Here is a 7,760-nt window from a genome sequence, read left to right as displayed (position 1 = left end):
ATATACAAAAATGGAAAATGCGGTACACGCTAGGTATTGTACGTTACAAGCACACACAACTTTCCCAAATACTTACTTCGCACGAAGATTGAAGAATCACCAAACTGCTAATCCGAAAGAATTTCAGAGCCTGTATGGTAAATATAAATAAAATACAAATAAAAAACATTTCGCGAAAAGTCGACAGGTGTAATTACAGCAGATTGATTAATGTTAGCTGTTAAACACTTTTCTAAAAAAAAGTTCCAAATAACACTTATCGAATTTCCAGTGAGTGTGAAATTTGCGCAGCATGAAGCTGACGCATGCAGTTCTGCTGTTGGTAAAACAAACGTCTGAAACAGACGATTAGAATCAACAGTTCTGACGTCAAGAATTAAACTTCTAAACTGGAATGTTTGTGATAAAATATCTAGAAAAGAAAAACAACAATGCCTTACATGCGATACTTAATTTTTTACCGTATATCCTGCACAAATCGTTATTGAGGCAACGTAATGATCATTATGACATACATGTGTAATACTTCGACAGTAGAACAATTTCTCATTATCGTTCAGTGAAGGTAGGAGCGCTTTGGAATAAAATCTGCTATAGGCAGAAGGTAGACCTACGACAGAAACTCTAAGAATTTCGATAGTTTGGCGTCCCACTCCCAATAGTCTATCGAAAATTAAATAAATCCAAATGAAACTCTATAATTCCAGAGACCTTTTCAACTCTCAGTCATCTGTGACTTATATATACAGACTGAAGCGACGAATGAAAATTTGCACCAATGCCGGGATTCGAACCCGATTCCGTTAGTTGTGCAAAGCTACTGCGCCAGGGTGGCGTAGTGGTCTGCACATTTGCTTAGTGAGCAGGAGACTTGGGTTCACATTCCGGCCTTGGTAAAAATTTTCATTCATCGCTTCAGTCTGCATAAATAAATCACAAATCATGCCAACTTTTACGTTTGTCATTCGTTAGTGTCACCAAAAAACAGGACGCTTGGTATTTAGTTGAAGAGTGCTTTAAAATCCCCGATCAATTCGAATCGTGCAGTTCGACGCTGAAACTGCCTCCACGTTTAATGTTATAACAAGACCTACAAATTCACATCACCGAGTGAGGTGCCCCGTGGTAAGAAGAGACCAAGACACTCGTCTTGAATTTCGGAAGAGGTCAGTTCAAATCTCCGTCCGACCATACGGGCTGACGTCTTCCACGAATTCCCCAAACAGCTTAAGGCGAAAGCCGGGATGGCAGCTTTGAAAAGGCTCAAGCGAATTTCTTCCCCAACTTTTTCCAGCCCGAGCTTGCCCATCGTCTCCAGTGATGGCCGCGCCGTCGACGGGGCGTTAAACGCGAATTTTCCTTCCTTTTCTCCAAACTCACGTAGGCTGAGCGACGGAAATTGTGGTGAAATTTTGCAGCATCGCTTCTCTGTGAATTCTTTTGCAGAATCGTCTTATAGGGCTTGTACATGGAGACATGCAGAATTATCATTTTTAGTGGCTGAGATTTCTTAGAACATAAGGCTGTCTGGAATCTTTAAGCATGACAAAGTCTCTGCATGTTCTGCTGAATTTGTGAGATGAAACATCGCCAACATTCCATGACATTCAGTGGTCACAAGTATCGCCAAACTTCACCCTGTTTGCGGTATGTTGATAATATTATTTTGGGACCGCATATTCACGACTTAATAAAACGCAGTTTTTGTACATACTCATTCCAACTTTATTCTGTGCAAGGCATCTTCGGTGGCCTGGAATATTTACGTATCGAAACAAATATTCTCTCATTCCCTCCCTCGCCCTCTCTCTCTCTCTCTCTGTATCACACACACACACACACACACACACACACACACACACACACACACAGAGAGAGAGAGAGAGAGAGAGAGAGAGAGAGAGAAAATTTGGAGTAGGTGGCTTAAGTACCAATTGAAGGAAATGGAGGGCGTAACCATTATTTACCAGTTCCTTACTGTGTAGTTCACTTCTGGTTCACTCGACATTCGCTGAAATAGTTTTTAATCAGCGCGTATAATATGCAAAAGACACCTGCTGCATACTCTCAAATATTCGTCAGTACAATCTTTCATCATTATCATATTAAAAGAATATGACGCAGTGAAACGCGTCAGCCAATTAGACGCGAGCGGACTGATAATGAACTGGAAAATGCAAGAACAGGACCAGCCTTTCATTTGTCCTCTAGCCATTTTGCACTTTATGTCAAGGTCATAGGAAAAGGAAGCTTATGGTGACAACAGCTGTCGAAAAATATTACCTTGATTTAGTTAATTAGGTGAAACGGCAAAGCAGTCACGCTCCCGATACAACCTCTACTTCAGTTGAGAAGTAAATGAAAGTTTAAAGAAAAGCCACAAAATGCGCCCCACCTGCTCTGGTGTGTGGTATGACCTGGATCTGCCTTGGGGCGTCGGTAACAAACAGCCTCGCGTTTCAAAGGCCGGGAACGTGATATACAGTGTCCGACATCAAGAGGCCGAAGGGGGCTAGCTGGCTGCATTGACGTCATCGTGTCCCAAATTTTCTTCGTCCTACGCAGCGCTACGTGCCAATCGCTCAAATAACTTGAAGCGCTTTTCGAAAAAAATGGGCGCTTGGGGATGGAGCGAAAACAATCACGAAACAGCAGATGCAGATTGATCCCAGAAGTACACGTAAAACAGCCGCACCTTAATGGTACAAGTGTTAACACTTACGTACTAGACAGATGTTGAAGTAAGTAGCGCTGCTTCGCTGTGTTAAAAGTGTTTAAATCAACAGCATACCAAATTTAATCGGTGCTGTATTGTCTTCTATTCATTAAAACTTTGGCTGTGGTTTGTGGGATTAAAGGGACCAGATCATTAAAACTTTACATGTGTAGATAAGTTTAAAGTTCGTAGTCATTCACGGCTGGAATCAATTTCTGTAAAATTTTTATGGTTTGTTGGCTGCATCATGTTGTAAAATGATGACCTCTTATTATTCGCCAATGTGAGCCAACAAAATTCCATCTTAAATTACTGTGCATATGAACATCATCTGGCAGTCTTTCTACTCCCGCTATCCAATCAAATCACCAGATTTATTTTACCACTTCTTAAGGATTTATGGGCTCAGGACTGAAACCGATACCTTAGAATTACGGCTGAGATGTCCCAGCAGTATTATTGTCCTTGATGAAGATAAGATCCGTCATTGGCCGAAACATGATGCAGTCTATAAGCTAGAAGAATTTTCTGGAAGGGATAGTTTGTTGGTTCCACATTAAAAAAAAAGCATTTTCAGAAATAAATAAATAATTTGTTTGAAGTGACGGCAGTTTCAATCGTAAAGTTTTGGTTTGAAAAATCAGGTCTCATACAGGATCATTTTCAAGTGACGTCAAGCTGACGTTAGTCAGCTTATTGAACATGTAATACATGTAACATGAAAACGATTTTGTACAAGGTCGGAATCATCGTCTTATTTTTTTAAACTAATAAATCTTGCATCTGAACCATCGTTATTGACTGCTCTTGCCTAGATTTCCGAAGCTCGCCACTCTCCTCTCGAAGAAATTAATTCTTAAACAACTTGTTCAACCAAATTCGTTAATGTATCTTCGCTGTCGACGAATTTCTAGAAACAGAACGAAAACACGGAAGCCTCAAGGTGCGAATCTAAGAGAATACGTGGGATGTAGAAACACGACACAACCAATCTTGTCGGATGGGAAGAGCATATGAAACATTTTTTCCGACAGTCTTATTCAACTTGACTGCAAGTTGCTAAATTTGTTGGTTATTGTTCTACACGATAACGCGCGTCCACATTTCTCCAAGGTAACACAAAGTGTAATAGCCAAGTTCAAATAGGAGCAGCTTGAGCATCCGTCATACAGCCCGGGTATGTCGCCCTCCGACTTCCATGTATTTGGTCCACTAAAAAAAAAAAAAAACATCTCAAAGGGAAGGGCTTCAACTCCGACGACGAACTGAAGGACACATTGGAGTACTGGCCCTGTCACAGTCACAGGAATTCTGGGAACAGGGAATACTTCGACTCGTGAAAGAGTGGAATATTTGTGCTCAAACTTCTAGTGATTACTTTTGAATAAAGACTTCAGTTATATCCACAGTTTTGTTTCGTAACCTTTCTTTTGAATTCACGTCATATACATGTGGAAAGATCTGTTATTGTATAACTGTACGATTACTGACCAATAACCAGAAACAGTCAGATCATAATGTGTCTGGGAGTATGATCACGGAGCGACTTAAAGTGGAACGAGGATATGAAAACTATATACTAGACATAATGGTTGGACGAATATTGAGAAAATATAGTCCATCCACGAAGGAGGTAGCTTACCAAATCTTCGACCGAAGTTCTAGTATTGCTCCCAAGTCTGGGACTGTTATCTTGCAGGCTTCATAGAGGAAAGAAGTGACCCACATAAGGGCGCTACGTTTCGTCACGGTTCGTTTAGTAAGCACGACGGCACCGTAGATATGTTTATGCGTCATTAGTGGCAGACGCTACAGGAGAGGTGCTGTCCACCAGGATGTGGTTTACTGGGAAAATTCAGAAAGCGAATATTCCTAGAAGTCAGCCAACCTACTGCTTCGTTCTACATATATCTCGCGAAAAGTCCATGAAGGTTTAATCGGAGAGATTCGAGCTGATATGGAAGCTCGTCAATAATCGTTCTTCCGGGGGCCCCAAATGAAGCAGGAACAGTGGTAACCGATATACTCCTCGCCACACGCCATAAAGGCGCAGAAGTATATTTCGATGGATGCAACTACTACCGCCTACGCCAATGAGTACTGACAATTCTCGACCCAAGTAAAATGGTTCACAGCTCGACAAGTTTCCGAAAATTTGTTTACCGGTCTCTTTTTCTTATTCTCACTAATGCTACTACTGCCGAAAGTCAGCTTCCATAGCTGAGCGATCAGCGCGTCTGACTCCTGTGTGGTGGACCTGGGTCCAGTTTTCGGTAATGGCAGGGATGTTTTTTCCTTGGTGGGAAGACTAGAACGCGAAGGAGGTGGAAGAGATTCTTGGACGAGAAGTAGCGGCTCTACTGTTTGGTAAAACCACAATGGCTGAGGGTGCACAGCGCGCCCACATGACGCCGGTTGCTGGAGTAAGACGCAGCGGACGGCCAGCATCGCGATTGTAATAATGTGGAACTCTTTCTTTTTTGTTAACACATTGCATCTACATTTACAACCATTGCAAAACGAGTGTTGATAAACATACGTATCTATGGTCTCTAATTTCTCTTATTTTCTCGTTAAGGTCATTTCGCGAAACATATGTGGGAGAAAGCAATATGCCATCTGACTCCTCTGGGAACGTGCGCTTCTCGAATTTCAGCAGTTGCGGTGTGCGTACTGTAAAACCTTCGGTACACACACCATCAGATTATTGGACTTGTCGCTCTAACGAAGTAGGCGAGTGTCAGCAATATGTCTCGTGGTCTTATCGTAACGTGTTTATCTTCTGCCGTTAGGTCAGACGATAGAAACGCCACTTGCACGCTTAGAGTAGCAGATTGACGGTGACCAACTTTAAACAGAACTTGATTAATTTTCACACACATTTATTAAAATAATAATAAGCATAAACATTACTTAACTTGATTCTGGATGCTATTTACAATTGACAATCTGAAGCTCCTTTGGTCTTGGTACGTTAATCTTATTCTCACATATCTCTGATACTTGACAAAGTGTCTATACATTTATCTTCATGGCTATTTACAGGAATATGATAATCTTATTAGGCGCAGACTGAAACTTGACTACAGACTAATGCAGACTAATGCAGACTGGTGCAGACAAATGCAGACTAATGCAGACTGACTAATCGGAGGTCTGTACACTCTTTATAATACCTCGCGCGTTCAGGTATCACTGCGCGAGTGTGAGCCGCGAGGAGAAAGGGGAGAAAAGGTTCTACGTTAGCAGCAATCTCATTGGCTGCGTTACATATTAATACGCGTATCAGCGGAAGCAGAATTTGGTCCATCTCTAAGACAGCGCCATCTCGTAGTGCGGAGACGGACGAGCGCTGCGCCTGCGCTGTTGTGCTTAGCGGGGCGCGCTCAGGTGGGAAAGTTGTGTACGCGCTGACTACGCGGAACTATGTACACAACAGCAGTAGACCTTTCCGTGATGAGCTCCAGCAGCGTCTGGTACTGAAGTTTGTGAAACGTCTCCGTAACACTCTGGCGTTTAGTTATCGACTCTGTGACGAAACGCGCTGCCCTTCGTTGAATTTTCTCTGTCTCTACTATTAATGCAACGTGTAACGTCTCCAGATTCGTAAACAATACTCAAGAATCGGTGTTACAAGTGTTTGTATGCTACTTCTTTCGTTAATTAACTATACGAGATGATCAAAAAGTTTCGTTAGAAGGAATACTAACCTCTTACCTACACGTCGGCGCTTATACACCCGCATCGTAGTCACGTTGGGTTGCATATACGCTGCAGGAACACCTGCAAACGGAAACTTTATGATCGCCCCTTGTACATTTTCTTAAGATTTGTAAGTGTGTGTATTAGGATAAGCGGCAATAGTTTTGTAATCTTTTGCCACAGGGAAATTGGTATCTCTGACTACCAGAGTTAATGTTTTTACACGTAGATGACTTTCCTTCTGGCTGTCTTGCTGGGCGCGCATTTTACTTAGTATTGTACGGCTGTCAGTGATGGAGTGGAGTTTTCTCTATCTCGGTGTTCTCTGAATGAAGAAATATTCGCCAACGCATTTGTATTTGCTGTGATCACAGATGCTTGGAAGACATGACTGGCGAAAATTTCTTCTTTCGCCTGTCACGATGCAGGAATTTGATTTTTCGTGAACAGGACACTGTCTGGGCAGCTATTCATTGATTAGCATGCACGTACTGAGGAAAAAATTAAATCACTCTTCGTCCTTTTAAATGCTTTCAATGCTGAAAATATAGCTGCTTAAGTTGTTCAATTTTTTAACACAGTTTCAAGTGTTCGTGCTTGTGGTTAGATCATTGTTAGTTCAACAGTGTTTAACACAGACATGTTCATACTTTCAAAGGCTAATCTTTTAACCGTCCGTGCCTTCTCAGTTAAAGTACAAGGACTACATTGAAATCGGGTTTTGCTTTACTTCGTCTCGGTCTTTAATATTTACGTTTGATGACTGCAAACATACTTAATACTTGCATGCTCACCGCGCATTGAACAGTTCAGTGATTTGCTGCATGCTCAGACGCATTGCACCTTGCGTGATTTACTTCATAAGGATTGCGCAGCAGCGCTTTTAGTAAAGGCGGCATGGTTTATTTCAGGTCGCAGTCAAGTGTTACATCACAATCATGTAGGATGGCAGAGCGGAGATGAGTTTCGTTATCTTGCATACATATGTAAGAACTAACATCAAGGTTATGACAAAACATTGTTCGGAGTATCCTATATCGCTTAAGATTAGTATCAGTACCTGCATATGGTTGTTCAGTACGTCAGTCAGTATCAAAATCTCGATTGTCGAAATGTTATCACCGCTGTTAGGTCACATTTCCTATTAGATTCAGAACATTGTTTTAGAAAATTCTATATCATTCTAAATTCATACTGTTGCAGAGTCACGTTTCATATTCAGAAAGTTGCAAAGTCATATTATATTTATGTCACAGTATCCAAACTACACAGTTTAAAGATTACAGAGCAATCGCATTTAGAAACACAAACACTAAAGATTACGTAGATATGTTGGAAATGC

Source organism: Schistocerca nitens, chromosome 4 (genome assembly GCF_023898315.1).
Source record: "Schistocerca nitens isolate TAMUIC-IGC-003100 chromosome 4, iqSchNite1.1, whole genome shotgun sequence".
In the NCBI taxonomy this organism is placed as follows: domain Eukaryota; kingdom Metazoa; phylum Arthropoda; class Insecta; order Orthoptera; family Acrididae; genus Schistocerca; species Schistocerca nitens.
The sequence above is the reverse complement of the archived record's forward strand: the minus strand, read 5'-3'. Positions refer to the sequence as shown.